This window comes from Lactuca serriola, chromosome 8, assembly GCF_051521515.1.
Source record: "Lactuca serriola cultivar US96UC23 chromosome 8, Lser_US96UC23_V15, whole genome shotgun sequence".
NCBI lineage: Eukaryota > Viridiplantae > Streptophyta > Magnoliopsida > Asterales > Asteraceae > Lactuca > Lactuca serriola.
In genome coordinates, this window is record NC_136415.1 from 289,352,735 (window position 1) to 289,370,721 (window position 17,987).

Below are 17,987 nucleotides of genomic sequence, written 5' to 3' on the forward strand. Positions count from 1 at the left end.
GGATGACGTCATATGTAGTATCACAACCGTTGCATCATAGCTACCAATGTAAACACAACCATTACATTATAATATGAACATTTACATTGTTTCGATATAAGATTTGTATACATCAAAAGTAGCAAAAGATAAAGACGAGACTCCAAAATGCTTCGTCTTCTCCAAACGCTGACATAGGTACCTGTCTATTGTTGTCATGAAAATACAAGCGATTTTGAAAACGTATCAGTATAAAGCTGGTGAGTTTATAAGTATTTTTTGTAACGAAAACTAGTCACTGAATTTGTATAAATGTTTCTTTACTTTTCCAGAAAATCCGATATTATCTATCATGTTTGTTGATTTCGTTATATAACATATGATTTGTTTGAAAATACCTTGGCTACCATCAGTATGTATGTTCTTGTTTGTAAACGCCGGCTATCACCAGTATGTATGTTCTTGTTTGAAAACCCTGGCTATCACCAGTATGTAAAGTAGTCTTATTACATAAAATAAAAAAATGATGTATCCCTAGAATACCTTCCAGTGTAGTATGTAGGTAGTCTTATTAGTTAAAATAAAACTATTGAAGAATGATAATACCGTAAACAAAGGTTAGTTTAGACTTTTGTGAGTTCGTATAGCCATGCTAATGTGACTGATGACCTCCGCGACGTTTCTTCAGGCGTCATATCTTACGAAATTTGTCACCCTAGGCATCCTTGCCTAACTGTAGCTAATAGTTCAGTTGTGGGATTATCGGTCCCTAATATATCTATTCATAAATCTCATGCTCTCCTTACAGGAGACTCTGGCTATACTAAATGTAGAGGATTTACCAGTACCCCGAAGGGTAGAATGAAGAGATGTCTCACAATCCTGTATTAACTAGTTTACATGTTGCTCTGTACCATTGTTCTCGTGTTAGAAATCGTTTGTGTGCTGAGTAGAGCATAAATAATTATACATAAAATAATTATTTGGTATGATACTCTTGTTATCTATATGTAGAAATGGATAAACTAAATTTATCATAGTTTATATGTTCAACCGTGTATGTAGTTTGAATCTGTAAAATTGGTAATGAATTCCCAAACTATACCTATTATAGTTTGACTGATATGTTATGTATATGTACTGTTCTGAGAACTATGCAATTATTTTTAGAAAACGTCCCTTATGCTCCACATAATACAAAAGGGAGTATTTGTCTATCTATTTTATAAAAGATGCTAGATCGGATCAATTGCATTAGTTTTAACTTGTTGAAAACATTTCTGTTTTAGTTCACAAAAATCTTTTTTGTGTTTGGCTTTGTATTCCCCCCTAAAAACGTTTTAAAACCTTAAAAGAATAGGGGTATGAACTCACTATTTGACGTAGGATTCGAATGTACGATCGGTATGGATGCCGAGTGTCAACTAATGTTTCGAGCTCAAATGGATCCTATTAACATATAGCAACACACATATGTATTAGATTAGGGTATTTAATGGCTAAACATGATAGGAAACCACTCTAAGGTCCTGGAAACACTAGAACTAAGTGTCGAAACCATCTATGATTGAATGAGGGAGGTGTACGGCCACCCTAAGAGTGTGTATGGCAATGGGTGTATGACCCATGAGTGTACAACCGTACAATCATGATGGGAAGTGTTTTTGAGGCGTTTCCTAAGGTCCTACAAACATCCAAGGAGTGTTCTAGGTCCCATACTTAGTGGTTTTGCAAGTTTAAGGAAAATATGATCATCAAAGTGGTTGTACGACCCTAAGGGTGTGTGTGTGTGGCCGTACAAAGGGATGTGTCGCCATACAAAGGGGTGTGCACCCGTACACTCTCCATGTTCATGCCCAAAATGTTGATTTTGAGGCGATCAAGGCTAATACTCTCACCTTGGAGAGCCTTTAAGGTATGTATAGTCGTCCTTATGAAGGTGTGCGGCCGTACACCTTCAAGGATGAAGAACAAGGCTAAAACACGAAGAATCAAGAGATCCAACTAGTTAGCGGATGAATCACTTACGTATTTGAAGCCTTTGGAGGGTTCTTGGATGAAGATTCTAGAGAGAGAAAGTAGTAGAGTGCAGCCAAAAGAAGAAAAGGGTGAAAGAGAGGGGCCTCCTCATATATATAGGGTGGGTGACTCACCACCCCGAGTGTGCGGTCTTGGGGTGGGTGTGCGGCCGCACACCCATGTGTACGGCCGTACACTCCTCCCAAGAGGGTGTATGGCCCGAATGTTGTGCTATGACTTGGAATAACTCGACCTATAACCCAAACTTTGATTGTACTAGGCTTAGAATACTTTAACAAACCCTGAAACGGTGTTAAAAGGTGACATAATCGAGTTTAACATTGATAGAACTAACCAATTGTAGAAGATAGATGTTTCGGGTTGTCACATTAGGTCTAACAATCCTTCACCTCTTTCACAAGTACCAGTGAAAGGTGACATAGTCATCTTGCCTAATAGACAATTCTCGCATTGATGTTCCGACTTTAGGTCCAACTATTCCAACACTCCATCCTTTTAGAGTTGGGCAACGCATTTCTTGTTTATGCGTCCAAGATGAGAATTTCATAAGCATGCTTTTTCTAAATTATTAAAAGAATCAATATTATAAACACAATTACCAAGTTCATTCACACATAATAGTTTCATACACACAATTAAAAGAAAAATCTTTGAAAATAAATACACCATTTTTATAAACTAAAATTGCACCATTGTTATTATAAAAACTATAACGATAACCTTTTCTAAACAAAACATGAAATGAAATTACATTTCTCTTAATTTCCGACGAATAACAATAGCTGTTTAAACAAAAGCTAATCATAAATCTACTATAAAGCTTTAACTTCCTCTCTCCAACCAATATACCAGATGACATTTCTATAGTTGCATAAATGGTTCGATCTCTCCATGCTTGAGATTATTTTCCGTAGTTCCTACAATACCGAGCATATGTGATCATCACATCCAGTATCATGAAACAATGGACCTACTAGTATGAAAATTTTTTAGTAAATACTTGAATTTGATTTGGTTGTTTGAACCATCTCATCTTCAAAGTCTTTCAAGTAATATGGGAAACTTCTTTTTTTGTAGCCTTTCTCCTGATAGAAAGGACAATAAACATCATTTGAATCATGGATTGGAGCAGTCTCTGGATCGGCCTTTCTCTTAAGTCCTTTATTGAACACTTAAGTCACAAAATTTTCATTTTTTTTGAGAAGAGAAATAATCTATTTCTCATAAAGATTTTCAGGTTCAATAGTGTTGGAACGAGATATAGTTTCTTTTTCAATGATGTTAGCTTCTTCAGCCCCAAACATATCTAAAACATCCATAAGGTTAACTTTAAGATTATTTATGTGGAAATTGTTTACAAACTATTTGTAAGAATATAGGAGCAAAAACATAATCAAATCTACAACATACTCCGCTAGAAATTCACTAACCATGTTGCCCAGTCTGTCAATGTACGTTTTCACTATGATGAAAAATGCACATACATGGGTTCCTTCAGTGTACTTACATTAAAATAAGGATAGAAAGGATTGAGGGTTGGACATCAGGAAGATGAGGTGAAAGAGCGTGTAGAAGGCATTAGTACGAAGTAGAAGGAAGATCATTGTTTCCAGACATCTTAAATAAGAGATAAGATTTCGGATAGTTGATTATCCCTAAAAAAATTTAACCCAAATTTATATTCAAGGCTAGGAACAAAAAATTACAATTCAAATTTAATAAGATGGATGACGTTATCTAATTGCAAATTTCTTTAAGGTAGGTAAGGCAATTTTCCAGATTCAATCTATTATGAAATTCCTAGATCTTTCGAGATTCATTGAAATTTTCAATAGAATGTTAAAAATCAGATTTCGCTCTTCGATTTGTGACTGGGATGCCGAGGATCATAAACAAGATGTGAATAATCGTGCAAATGTGCATGGCAACCTCGTTCTCATTTATGATCTCGAATTGACATGACGGTTAACCACACACGCTCCATCAACAACCATAAAATCGAGTTGTGTCGTTGTTCAACTTTGTAGTCACCAATTAGTGTTCTGGTTAACCACACACACTAACTGATGGGTTTTGAGAATTCTAACACTTCCTAAGTGTACATGCAACCCTAATAACCTTGGATCTATGTTTGACTGATAATCATGCAAAGTTGTTTTCTAAGGTTATGAACCTATCTAGCATACATGGCGTACAATTTTCTTTGTATAAAAGATAGAACTACATACCTTGATGTTGAAAGTGTTCCTCGAAACCTTGTGAGCCTAGAACCTCAAGTGTGATGCCTCAAATGCTTCACACAACACCAAATGCAAAGAATAAACTTGAGAGAATACTCTAACACATGTAAAATCGGCCAAGCCCTCTTATTTCTTAGTGTAGCCGATTTTAGGGAGAGTTACATTGCTTAAATAGCGTGTTGCATTAGGTAAACCCTAATGTTCCATGACTCTTCATTTCTTGATCCATGGGTTAACTCCATGGAGCATCCTATGGGTGGAACGCAACTTGACAATCCATGGAGCCTCTTAGCCCACTATATAAGATATGGAAGATTTACTTAATCTACCCATATATCTAATTAGTTATCTTTTGATCACTTAATTAATTCTAAATTAATTCTTGATCAAAACTAATTAAATAATATTATTAATATATTAGAACTTATAATATATTAATAACCATAAGTGTTATTTCTCTCATTTAATTTATTCAATTGCATGATGCCATGCAACCCAAATGGACCATGCCGGGTTGGGTCAAGTATTTACCAGAAATAGTTATGGACTTAGACACCTTATCCAACAGTCTCCCACTTGGATAAGTCTAATAACTATCACTGCAATACTTCCAGAACCGATCGACAATCGTAGCTCTTTCAAGGTCTCTCAGAACTGAGAAGATGTTGATACGCCATTTAAGATAAGTGATCATATAATCCTCTGTTATAGATATCAGCCGGACAATTAAATGGAACAATGTCTTACTTATTGTCTAGCATTTTGTTTCCCGATTCCCGATTTGTTTGACAAAGAACTTAATTGAACACATCAACTTACTTATGATCGGGCCCGGTACATAGGTCAAAAAAATACCATCGAGGGGCCCAGATATCAGCTTCTAATCCAAGAAGGAACAGATAAACTTCGGCTCATATGTTTGTTCTACTACTAGTTGAATTATACACAAAAGCACATTTTATAACATTGAGTTACCAATGCGTTTTCGTACAATCAATGCTTAATCAATTCATAGGCAACAAATCATATCTCTAGGTTTGAAGACTTATATGATATTACTGTCTCACGATCACTCGAGATAAAATTCCATGAAGTGATACTAGTGAGCGTGGGTTGATTCCAATACTCAGAACTTATGAGAATTCATGAAGTGTTGTCTTATATCCTGACACCTACAACCAACTTCATGATAGGCTTACTTCATATCAACTTCCAACATATGACTGACTGTGGAAAGTTTGAATAATATGTGAAACCACAACATACTATTCTGGAAGTCAAAACATGCAAAAGAAATTATAATAAACGATTGACAAAAGATAGTAACACTTTACTCATAAATAAACACAACTTTTATTCATCATCAAATGTCAATTACAGCTCACGAATTTCATAATTTATCTAACTACTAAAAATTATATCATCCTTCAGCCCTATGCTCCGAGCATGCTGGAGATGCTTAACCCTACTCAGTCCCTTCGTGAGGGGATCTGCTGGGTTCTCATCCGATGATACCCTCTTTGCCACGAGGATTCCTTATTCTATGCGATGTCTGATAAAATGATATTTTCTGTCGATGTGTCTGGATCTCTCGTGATCCCTTGGTTCCTTGGCTATGGCAACAACACTTTCACTATTACAAAAAATTTCCATTGGCTCCTTTATAGCTGGTACTACTTCAAGGTCTCCTATGAAGTTCTTCAGCCATATAGCCTCCTTTGTTGCCTCGCTTGCTGCTATATACTCTGATTCACAAGTGGAATCAGCCACTGTCTCCTGCTTGGAACTCTTCCAAGTGATTGCTCCTCCGTTTAGGGTGAAGACCCAGCCCGACTGAGAGTGGAAATTATCCCTATCAGTATGGAAACCAGCATCACAATACCCTACAACTCTCAAGTCATCACTCCCACCGAGGGTAAGGACCCAGTCCTTAGTCCTCTGTAGGTACTTGAGGATATTCTTTACCGCAGTCCAATGTGCCTTGCCAGGGTTCCCCTGATACCTGCTAACCATTCTCAAGGCAAAGGCTACATCAGTTCGAGTACACGTCCTAGCATACATGATCGATCCTACAACCGAATCATAAGGTACTTGACTCATTTTTGCTATCTCAGCCTCAGTACTTGGGCTCTGAGCTTTACTTAATATGACATTACTCTGGATAGGTAACTCTCCTTTCTTGGAGTTCTGCATGTTGAATCTCTTCAACACCTTTTCCAAGTAGGTACTTTGACTAATTCCAATTAGTCTTTTACTCCGGTTTCTCAAAATCCTTATCCATAGAATATAGGCAGCTTCTCCTAGGTCCTTCATAGAGAAACACTTCCCAAGCCAGGACTTAACTTCCTACAGAGTTGGGATGTCATTTCCTATGAGTAGTATGTCATCCACATACAATACCAAAAAGCTAACTATACTCCCACTAGCCTTGACATACACACAAGATTCATCTTCACTCCTAGAAAAGCCAAATTCCATGACTTTCTCACTAAAGCAAAGATTCCATCTATGAGGTGCTTGCTTTAATCCATAAATGGATTTCTCAAGCTTACACACTCTATTAGGGTACTCGTTACTGACAAAACCTTTTGGCTGACTCATGTAAACATCTTCAGTCAACTTTCCATTAAGGAAATCGGTTTTGACATCTATTTGCCATATTTCATAGTCATGAAATGCAGTTATCGCTAACATAACCCTAATAGACTTAATCTTGGCTACTAGAGGAAAAGTCTCATCATAATCCACTCCAGGAGTTTGAGAGAAGCCCTTTGCAACCAGTCGAGCCTTATAAGTGTGTACATTAACATCCATGTCGGTCGTCTTCTTGAAGATCCATTTGCACCCTACAGTCTTACGACTTGGTACATTCTCAACCAAGTTCCAAAGTTGATTGTCGTACATGGATTGTATCTCGCTATCCATAGTCTCTTTCCATTTAGCAGACTCAGGGCCTACCATGGCTTCCACGTAGCTGTTAGGTTCATCCAGACCTACTAGTGTCTCATCACTAATAAGTGTCTCACCTTCCGCGATAATATGGAAAACAGAGTAATGCTCAGGTGCATTCCTAACTCTCGTGGAACGCCTCACAGGAAAACATAGTAATGCTCAGGTTGAGGGCTAGGGTTTGAAGTTCCTTCACCACTTGACTCTTGAAGTTTTTCAAGGTCAATTTGCCTCCCACTGTCTCCTTGGCTTATAAACTCTCTCTCTCTCTCTCTCTCTCTCTCTCTCTCTCTCTCTCTCTCTCTCTCTCTTTCTCTCTCTCTCTCAAGAATCCTCTTCTTGCTACAAAGACCACATTATCACTAGGTCTGTAGAAGAGGTAACGAAAGGATCTTTGTGGGTAGCCGATGAAAATACACCTCATGCTTCAGGGTTCTAGCTTATCATGAGACTCGCGCCTCATAAAAGCCTCGCAACCCCAAATCTTGATGTGGTCTAGTTTGGGTACTTTACCAGTCCACATCTCGTGAGGAGTTTTGGCAACTTTCTTTGTAGGTACTAGATTAAGAATATGAGCGACAGTCTCTAAGGCATACCCCCAGGATGAGATTAGTAGCGAAGCTCGACGCAACATGGAACGAACCATATCCAACAAGGTTCGATTACGCCTCTCAGCCACACCATTCAACTGCGGTGTCCTGGGAGGTGTCAATTATGAGACAATCCCACATTCCCTAAGATAGTCGAGGAACTCTGAACTAATTAGATACTCACCACCTCGATCGGATCGAAGCATCTTAATGTTCCTGCCCAATTGATTCTCGACTTCCTGTTTAAATTCCTTAAACCTCTCGAAAGTCTCTGACTTATGCTTGATTAAGTAGACGTATCCATATATATTGTAATCATCAGTAAAAATCAAATAATAATGATTAGCATCCCTTATGGCATGTTTGAATGGTCCACACACATCCGTGTGTACAAGTTCCAACAAACCTTCACCCCTCTCACAAGAACCTATGAAGGGCGACTTTGTTATTTTTCCAGGTAAGCATGATTCGCAACTATCATCTGACTTTAGGTCAAATGACTCCAAGACTCCATCCTTTTGGAGTTGGCCTATGCGTTTCTTGCTTATATGTCCAAGACGACAATGCCATAATGATGCTTTATCCAAGTTATTATTATTAAGAGAATCAATACATAAAACATTATTTCCTAAGTTATCAACCACAGATACAGTTTCATACACACCATCACAAGGTAATGCTTTAAAATAAATAATATTATTAAAGAAAGCATTAATCGAACCAACTTCATTATCAAATGAAAAGGTAAAACCTTGTTTATACAATGCATGAAAGGAAATAATATTTTTTGACATTTCTGGCGAATAACAAAATTTATTCAAATCTAAACTAAACTCACTACTTAGAGATAAAGTATAAACACCAATCATGGTGACAGGTGAAGCTTTCCTGTTTCCCATGATCATGTTTATTCTTCCTTGCTCCACATTCTCACTTCTTCTTAGTCCATGCAGATCAGAACAGATATGAATACTACAACCAGTATCAAGGACCCATGAGTTAGAATGGGGTGAGTTATTAGATAAGATAGTGTAAATACTTGCATGGTTGGCTTTGACTTTCCCATCCTTCACATCTTCTGGTACATTGGGCAGTTCCGCTTCCAATGTGCCTTTTCATGGCAATAGAAGCATTCAGCCTCTTTTGGGTCAGAAGTAGGAGTGACGAAACCGTTCTTGGTTTCACTTGAAGAAGAGCCATCAAGGGTCCTAGCCTTGGTACCCTTCAAAGAAATCTATCTATTCTTCCCTCGTCCTTTCCCGATTGCCAAGACAGGAGCGGAGTTGATAAGAGTAGGAGTAGTAACAACCGCCTTACCCTTAAGACCACTTTCCACGGTCTTTAAGAGTCCTTGAAGTTTGCTAAGAGTGACCTCTTCCTTGTTCATGTGGTATGTCACGCGGAATTGATCATAACATGAAGGTAAGGAGTGCAGAATGATATCTATTGCTAGCTCCTCGGGGAAGTTCACATTAAGCTTCAGCAAGCGGTCCACAAATCTTTGCATTTTCTGCATGTGGCTCGTGATGGGTTCACCATCCTTCATTCGGGTTGTTATCATGCAGGAGATGATTTCATACCTCTCTTGTCTTGCACTTTGATGGTATCTTTCCATCAAATCTTGGTGCATTTCAAAAGGGTAGAAGTCCTCATAGGACTTTTGGAGGTCGGTTGTCATAGTGGACATCATGATGCGTGCCACCTTGGTGGCATCCCTTTCATGTGCCCTAAAGTCAGCGATTTTTGAGGAGTAGCAACTATCTCATCAATCTCCTTAAGCTCTTTATCGAGGACGTATTATTTGTCCTCGTAGCGGGTAATCACTCGGATGTTTCGGATCCATTCATTAAAATTGGATCCATCAAAAGTGACTTTCCCACACAAGTTCATTAAAGAAAAGGAGCAATTAGGATTAGAGCCAGAAGTAGCAGTGTTTGCAGACATCTGAAAAAAAGAAAAGTTTAGTTTAGAAATAGAGATAGTCCTTAATAAAACACCCAAATGTAGTATTAAGGCTAGGAGCCAATCACAATATATTATACTTAGAAGAGGTATGACGTAATCTAAGTAATAACATATTTGAAAGGTAGGTGAATGGCAATTCAAAAATTTCCACCAAAGCTAAAATATTAACATATTTAATTTGGTTCTTAGAAACTCCTAGATTCTTTTGAGATTCAATGAACTTTTCAAAGGCATGTTTCAATCTCGAGTGTGCCCTCCAAGTTTTGTGACTAGGATGCCGAGGATCACAAAACGAGGTGTGAAGTAACCATGCAGATTACTTGGTACCCTTAATGTATTACCCCTCAATTGATGTGCCGGTTAACCATACACGCTCCATCGATACTATGAAAAACATTAAGTGACCCTTTACCTACCTTGTTAAGTTCAAGTTAGTGTGCCGTTTAACCACACACGCTCCACTAACGACTTAGACAAAGTGTAAAGTGTAATTTCATAGATTAGCACCTTATTCCCATTTTTCCTAAAGTAACTAAGATTGGGAATTTAATAAAACATTTAGTTACTTTATAATTATCATTATACTTTTAATGAGAATTTAAAAGTCCTTTTCCTACTCGTTCGGCTAACGACCCTCCACCAGTCAAGCAAGCGGTGGGTGAGAGTGGACACCCATTAAGTTGTCATTTTATAGGCAACGACCTTATACCCACCTTATTGACTGGCTTTGTGAATGAGTCATACTAGCGGTAAGACGACTTTGATCTTATACATATATATATTATTAACTTATAATATTACAAGTATAAGGGTTGAATTTTAACTTTTAAAATTCTAAGGGTTGGAACTAAAGTTTTAATCAAGATTTTACTTGTTCCAAAACTTGAGGGCAAGTTTTGTAAACTTTCAAAACTTTTCATTTCTTGTAACTTATGAGTTAATAGAGTATTAAAAATGAAGACTCTTCATTTTTATAACTCGTGTTATTTTAATGGTTTTAAAAACAAAGTGACTTTTGGTTTTCCATAACTTGAGGACAAGTTATGGACTCCATTAAAACAAATAATGATGATGAATTAATCTAACACATAGGTTACAAACAATTCCTATGATCATCTAAACATCATAAGATCAAGAACATGAATATGAACACTTTCAAGAATCAAAAAATTACACTTACAACTTGTAATTTTGATAATTGCCACTGTAAATGGATTAGCATAAACATTACACCATCTAAAACAAGTTTTAAAACACCAAAGCAGTTTAGGGTAATGTTTCTAGTCCATTTCCAGCAACAAATGTCGAAATTCTGAAAACTACAGCCTCTACTCGTCGAGTGCAAGAAAAGACTCGGCGAGTAGCTTGTATTTGTTCATGGACTCGTCGAGTCCCCCCATGGACTCGGCGAGTTGATACCAGCAGAAAACAGAAAATCGATTTTTTCAAGCTGTTTGCACAAAAATCAACAAACAAGCCTAGGCTCTGATACCACTAATGGGTTTTGAGCATTATAACACTTCCTAAGTGTACATGCAACCCTAATAACCTTGGATCTATGTTTGTCTAATAATCATGCAAAGTGGTTTTCCAAGGTTATGAACCTATCTAGCATACATGGGGTACAATTTTCTTTGTATAAAATATAGAACTACATACCTTGATGTTGAAAGTGTTCCTTCAAAACCTTGTGAGCCTAGCACCTCAAGTGTGATGCCTCAAATGCTTCGCACAACACCAAATGCAAAGAATAAACTTGAGAGAATACTCTAACACATGCAAAATTGGCCAAGCCCTCTTATTTCTTAGTGTAGCCAATTTTGGGGAGAGTTACATTGCTTATGTAGTGTGTTGCATTAGGTAAACCCTAATGTTCCATGACTCTTCATTTCTTGATCCATGTGTTAACTCCATGGAGCATCCTATGGGTGGAACGCAACTTGACAATCCATGGAGCCTCTTAGCCCACTATTTAAGATATGGAAGATTTACTTAATCTACCCATATATCTAATTAGTTATCTTTTGATCACTTAATTAATTCTAAATTAATTATTGATCAAAACTAATTAAATAATATTATTAATATATTAGAACTTATAATATATTAATAACCATAAGTGTAATTTCTCTCATTTAGTTTATTCAATTGCATGATGCCATGCAACCCAAATGGACCATGTCGGGTCGGGTCAAGTATTTACCAGAAATAGTTATGGACTTAGACACCTTATGCAACACTAACGTCTCACAAAGAACCAATGTGTGTTTTTATGAATTTGCATACAATTTCACATTTTTATCCTAAGTATCTAGAGTGAGATTTCAGAAGGATCTAGTACTTACATATATATATATATATATATATATATATATATATATATATATATATATATATATGTCCTTTCAAACACGTTCGTCTAATGACCCTCCACCATACAAAGAAGCGGTGGGTGAAAAGGTCACCCATTTCTAAATGCCCAAAACAATTCCAACAAGGTGCTTTCACACTATAACTCTTATGTGGCTGGGTTAAGCTTATAACTTGGGACTCTCTGGACCACACAAGGTGTAACATCCTGATATTCGAGGTATAATATTTTGATATGTAGGCATGAGTTTTATTGGGTGACTCGATGAGTTTGGTATCTGATTCGCCGAGTCAGCGATGTGGAAAGAAACCCTAAATCCTTGGGTCTGAGACCTATTTAAAGACCCTTATGGCCTTCATTTGCGGCCACACATACCCTTGAGAAACCCTAATCGAACCAGAGAGCATAGAGAGAAAGAGAGAGAGAGAGAGCTATTTTCTTCATTGTTGTGCAACCTTGCAAGGAAGAAGGAGGGAATTCAAGCTATGTTCACTTGAGCGGCTCAGATCTTCCATCATTTCATTCAAGGTTCCTACTGGAGGTATGGATTCATTTCCATTTCGGTATGTGTAGTAGATATCATGAACTTAGAATTTCTTCTTCTCCTTTATAGCTGAGATATGGTGTAGGTGAAGTCCCTTTGTGGCATTGATATCAGATCTGGACCTTAAGAGGTCTAGTGAGTCCCAATAATCCAGCTTTATGCAGTCCCATAAGAGTTTTGAGCATAAGTTATCATATTAAGGGTTATTTTGTCAAATAGAGTTGATGGTGCGATGCATGGGCCTAGAAGTCGGACCTTTACGTGATTTTTGCGTTCTAGAAGGCTATATCTATAGGTTAGAGGAGCAGATCTAACCTCAGAAGGTCGTTTGAGTATTGCCATGGAGGAAACTCGTCGAGTCCATGAGAAAACTCGACGAGTCGGATTGGGTTGCCCTGTGATTTGTGACCGGTGGTAATCCATTGAGTTAGGAGGTTAGGTCAACGAGTCGAGTGAGGTCTTAGAGGGAATCAGGGTATATGCATGAACTTGTCGAGGCATCAAGTGCACACGATGAGTCTGGTCCAAGTTGGACCATTCACTGGAGTTGACTTTCTTTGACTTTTAGGGTTTAGTCAACAAGTGGACCTTTGGACCAGTAGAAGGGTAGAATGGTCTTTTATCCTTCTAGGAGGTTATATGAAGGGATTTGTATAGCCTTTGAGAGCCGTTATTGATTAAGGGTAATTTCCTCATGTGATTAGGCGGAGGCTAGATCAGTATTCCAAGCTCGAGACTTTTCGAGATTTCCGAGGTGAGTCTTCTCACTAAACTTCACCTAGAGTGGTAATTAGAGTTGTGTGACAGAGTACTTTATATGCTATTTGTATGATGTGATAAATTGTATTATTCTGTGTGATTTATACTATGTATGATTTAGAGTTTACAAAGTTAGGGCCGGAAGGTCCACATAGTTAGGGCCATAGGGTCTACAGAGTTAGGGCCAGAGGGTCCACAGAGTTTTGTTACTGGAGGGTCTCACAGAGACACATTGACCAGAGGATCATATAGTGTTATGGCCTCTAGTGGCTAATATGTGTTGTATGTGGTATTTTGGGGAACTCACTAAGCTTTGTGCTTACCGTGTTATGTGTTATGTGTTATGTGTTTCAGGTTCTTATCATGATCGCGGGAAGGCCGTGGCTTGAATGTACACACATGAGAAAAGAGTCTGAATGGGGATCCTGGATTTTTATAATGTCTTGAAAACTTTGTTGACTATTACAAAGTGTTTATTTAGAATGACATGCATTTTTATTAAATAAAAATGAAAAATTAATTTGAAAAGTTATACGATGTTACAAGTTGGTATCAAAGCCTTTGTTTTAGGGATTCAAATACACCTTTGGGTATGTCTGGACTCAAACTGAGGATTTGAGAGAAGTTTTCAAAAGAAATGATTTTTCCTAAAAATGAAAAAGAGGTTGTAAGTGAAAAGGGAAATGAGCAGTGTGTACAATCAGCCAGCGCCCGAACGATGATTTCCCAAAATTCCCTTACTTTATGTGTTATGAAATGATATGAGATGTCATATGCATGCTAGAGAGTAGGCTAAGTATTTCATGATTTAGGACTAGAGTGCCCTGATTTGTGATGCTTTAGCCTAGGGGTTGCTATCTGTGATATGTTTTTGAGTATGTGTGGAGTATGAGTATCCTATAGGAATCCTTTTTAGAGATGGATCTGAGTAGAGGAGTAATCTAGGAGAGATACCTAGATGAGAATTTGAGGAGCCTGCTAAGGAGGTAGTCGAATACCCGCGAGGGGTGGAGTTGCTTGAGCTCGGTGATATCTTTTGAGTGCGAGTGTAGCAAACGGAGTTGTAACCTAGAGTGGTGATACATGTTGATAGAGATTATTTGATTCCCAAATGCTGCTTGCTTTGTGGTTTGTGGAACTCTTGGTGATGGGAGTTAGCAACTAATTGAATATGACGATATTTAGTGTAACATCCCAAAATGTCAAGAGTAGAGTTGAAGGGCTAAAAGAGTAAATTGGGAAAGAGTGACTCGGCGAGTCCATGGGTGGACTCGACGAGTAGAGTCGCGACTTGGTCGCATGTTAAGTAGCCGACTCGGCGAGTCAGTAAGATGGACTCGGCGAGTAGGCGCTGAGTGGAGAAAACCCTAATTCTCGGGGTTGAGCCCTATATAAAGAACATAACATCCATTCCCCCAGCCTCGTTACTCATCCTCAAGTCCAGAAACCCTAACCTTCGTGTGTGAGTGGATCAAGTGCATTTGGAAGCTTGGAGAAGCAATTGTTGAGGAAATCTTGAAGGGTAAGAGGCTTGGAGCAAGGGGCTTTGCTTGGATTCAAGTTTCATTGCAGTTGGGGCGTTCTTTTGAGGTAATATCTCGTTTTTGAGCTGCTATTTCTTAGATGCATCATTTTGGGGGTGTTAGAGATCATATCTTTGGATGTATGGGAGTTTAGAGGTTAGATCTGAGGTTGCTACCTCAGATCTGGAATGGAGAACAGTTGGAATGCCTGAAAGTCCCTGTGTTGAGTGTTGGGTGAAGCTATCATGTCCCAAACCCTAGCCCTAAAGTGTAAAAGGCCTAGATCTCCTTGGATTCACGTAAAGTTTGCCACTTTACGTGATGGATGAGTTGTAGGAGACTAGATCTATGTTTTGGATCAATTGCATGGCCTGGAGTGCTTCTGTATGGATTTAGACCGGTGGTACTCGGCGAGTTACATGGGTCGACTCGACGAGTTGCTTGAAGATGAGCTGGGACTCGACGAGTTGGAAGAACAACTCGGCAAGTTGGATGAAGATGGCCTGGAACTCGGCGAGTTGTATGAACAACTCGGCGAGTAGGTTGAAGATAGCCTTAGACTCGACGAGTCTGGTCTTGGACTCGGCGAGTCTTGTCGAAGAGTCCCAATATTTTCTGGTTGACTCAAGAATCGAAGAGTCAAGGGATGACTCGGTGAGTTGTGCGCGAGTGGACTCAGAGTTGATGGACTCGGCGAGTCTCGGGGTGACTCGGCGAGTTAGGTCGCGGATTGAGGAAAGTTCTGAGTATGGAGACTCGGTGAGTCATCGGGTTGACTTGGCGAGTAGAGACAGTCAGGGGTTGACCTTGACCTTGTCCAAGGGTTGACCAGTGGTTTCCAGGGGCGTTTTGGTAATTGTTGGTTATTGTTTTGAGTTCAGTGCCTTGGTGGTTGTCCAGTGGTGGAGATCGTATCAGTGATCGGAGCAGCTTGGGTTATCTGTTCAGTCGACAGTTTTGAGGTGAGTTGTCCTCACTATATCAACAGGGTCTAAGGCACCAAGGTCGGCCCTTTATCGGATTGAGATTCGGGTACTTGTTGTTATGTTATTATTGTTGTGATATGTTTGCATCCTGAGAGTTAGGATGGTATATGTTAGAGACCTGATTGAGATCGGTATCTGAGAGATAGGGAGATGCTATGCTAGTGACCTGTTAGGTCAGTATCTTGGTTAGGATGATGATATGTTATGTGATCTGTTTGATCTGCTTGTTGACTGTGAATTGCTATATGATTGTACGTATATGTGCACATGGTTGTTTGGACTGGAGTTGGGTTGAGGCGGGTCCTGCTGTGTGTTGTAGGCCAAGATACCCAGGGCGGACCGGTAGTTCCGAAGACCCAGCGAGAGGTCTGGATAGGCTGTAGGCCCCAAGAGGGCGGACCAGACGTGTCGAGGCTCGGAGAATGGACCAGGCCGACTGAAGGCCCGATGCTGGCGGACCAGTCATACTGTAGACTCAGAGAGTGGACTAGGTGGATTGAAGGCCCGGGAGCGGGCGGACCAATCACACTGCAGACTCGATGTATGTGGATAGACTCAGAGGGTGGACCAGGTGGACTGTAGGCCGGTGCGGCGGACCAGTCACACAGTAGACTTGAAGTGCATGGTTGTTTTGTGATTAGATATGTTGTGGCATGTTATGCGTGTATGGTATATGTGGTTGGTATTTTGGGGATATCTCACTAAGCTTTCGGGCTTACAGTTGTGGTTTTATGTTTTTCAGGTTCTTCAGGAGATCGTGGCAAGGCAAAGCCGTGATCGTACCGCTCCTCATGATTTTGTAGTAATGTGATTCTGGGAATACGCTAAGTGTTTTGTATTGAAAACCTTTTTGTAAATATCTAATGGAATCGAGCTGTTTTTGAAAAATTTAAAATTGGTTGTATTTTTTGGTCGTTACAAGTTGGTATCAAAGCCTTGGTTTGAGTGAATTGGAGGAACATTAGTGTGACTCCAGTCTCAAATCGAGGAGAGTTTTCAAAAGAGTATTTAAAATGGTTTTCAAAATGAGTAAGGGAGGACGCGGAGGTACGATCAGCCGGAGCCAGTAAGTAACCCCAAAATACCATGCATGTTATTTGTTTTTGAGCTTTGATAGAACAGCATGCTAGTGATATATGTTGCCTGATTTGTGATGCCTGTAGCCTAGGGTTCTTTATGGGAGATTTTCAGTGTTCCTCTAGTGGTGAGGGTTGAGCGTTGTTATGCATGTTTCTCTAGGGTGTTGTGGTAGTACTTCATACAAATATGGGTAGGTGTGGAAGGTAGTATGGGCCCGTACTACTGAAAGCACAGGACCCATACGCGTATCAGGGAAACCATGATCTCTAGGGTTGGGTTGAGAGAGTTGGACCCCAGGTTGTGGGAAGAGTCTGAGACTTTGTGTGGTGTTTTTCAGTATGGAGATTCCAAGGCATGATGAGAGTGGATCCGGGTCAGGATCGGGTGCTGCCCGAGGTTATCGGTCAGATGAGCACGAGCGAGTTGGATGCGAGGATTCATGAGATCCTGCATGATGAGATTGCTGAGTTGTTCCGGGCTGAGTTGCCAGAGCTGTTTGGGTCGATCAAGACCGCCATGGTTGAGTATTTTGATGAGCGTTATACGGCTCTCACGGAGACGGCTGCCGCCGCGGCTACAACGGCTGTAGCGGCGGCAGGGAGAGGAGCTGGTCGGGGCTTTCAGTATCGGGACTTCGATAATACGAAGCCTCCCACCTTCGATGGAGTTCAGGACCCGATCGTCGCTATGAGATGGTTATCAGACGTGGAGGGATGTTTCTTCACGTGTTCATGCCCTTCGGATCAGAGGGTGAGGTGTGCTCTGAACCTGTTGAGGCTCGGGGCAAAGGATTGGTGGAGATTGACCACGGGGTCATATTCGGATGCGCAGAGGGCTGCGGTTTCATGGGATCAGTTTAGAGAAATGTTTAGCACTCGTTATGTTCCGCAAGTGGAGAGGGAGAGATTGGCTCAGGAGTTCCTTGAGCTGAAGCAGGGTTCGGAGTCGGTGACTGAGATCA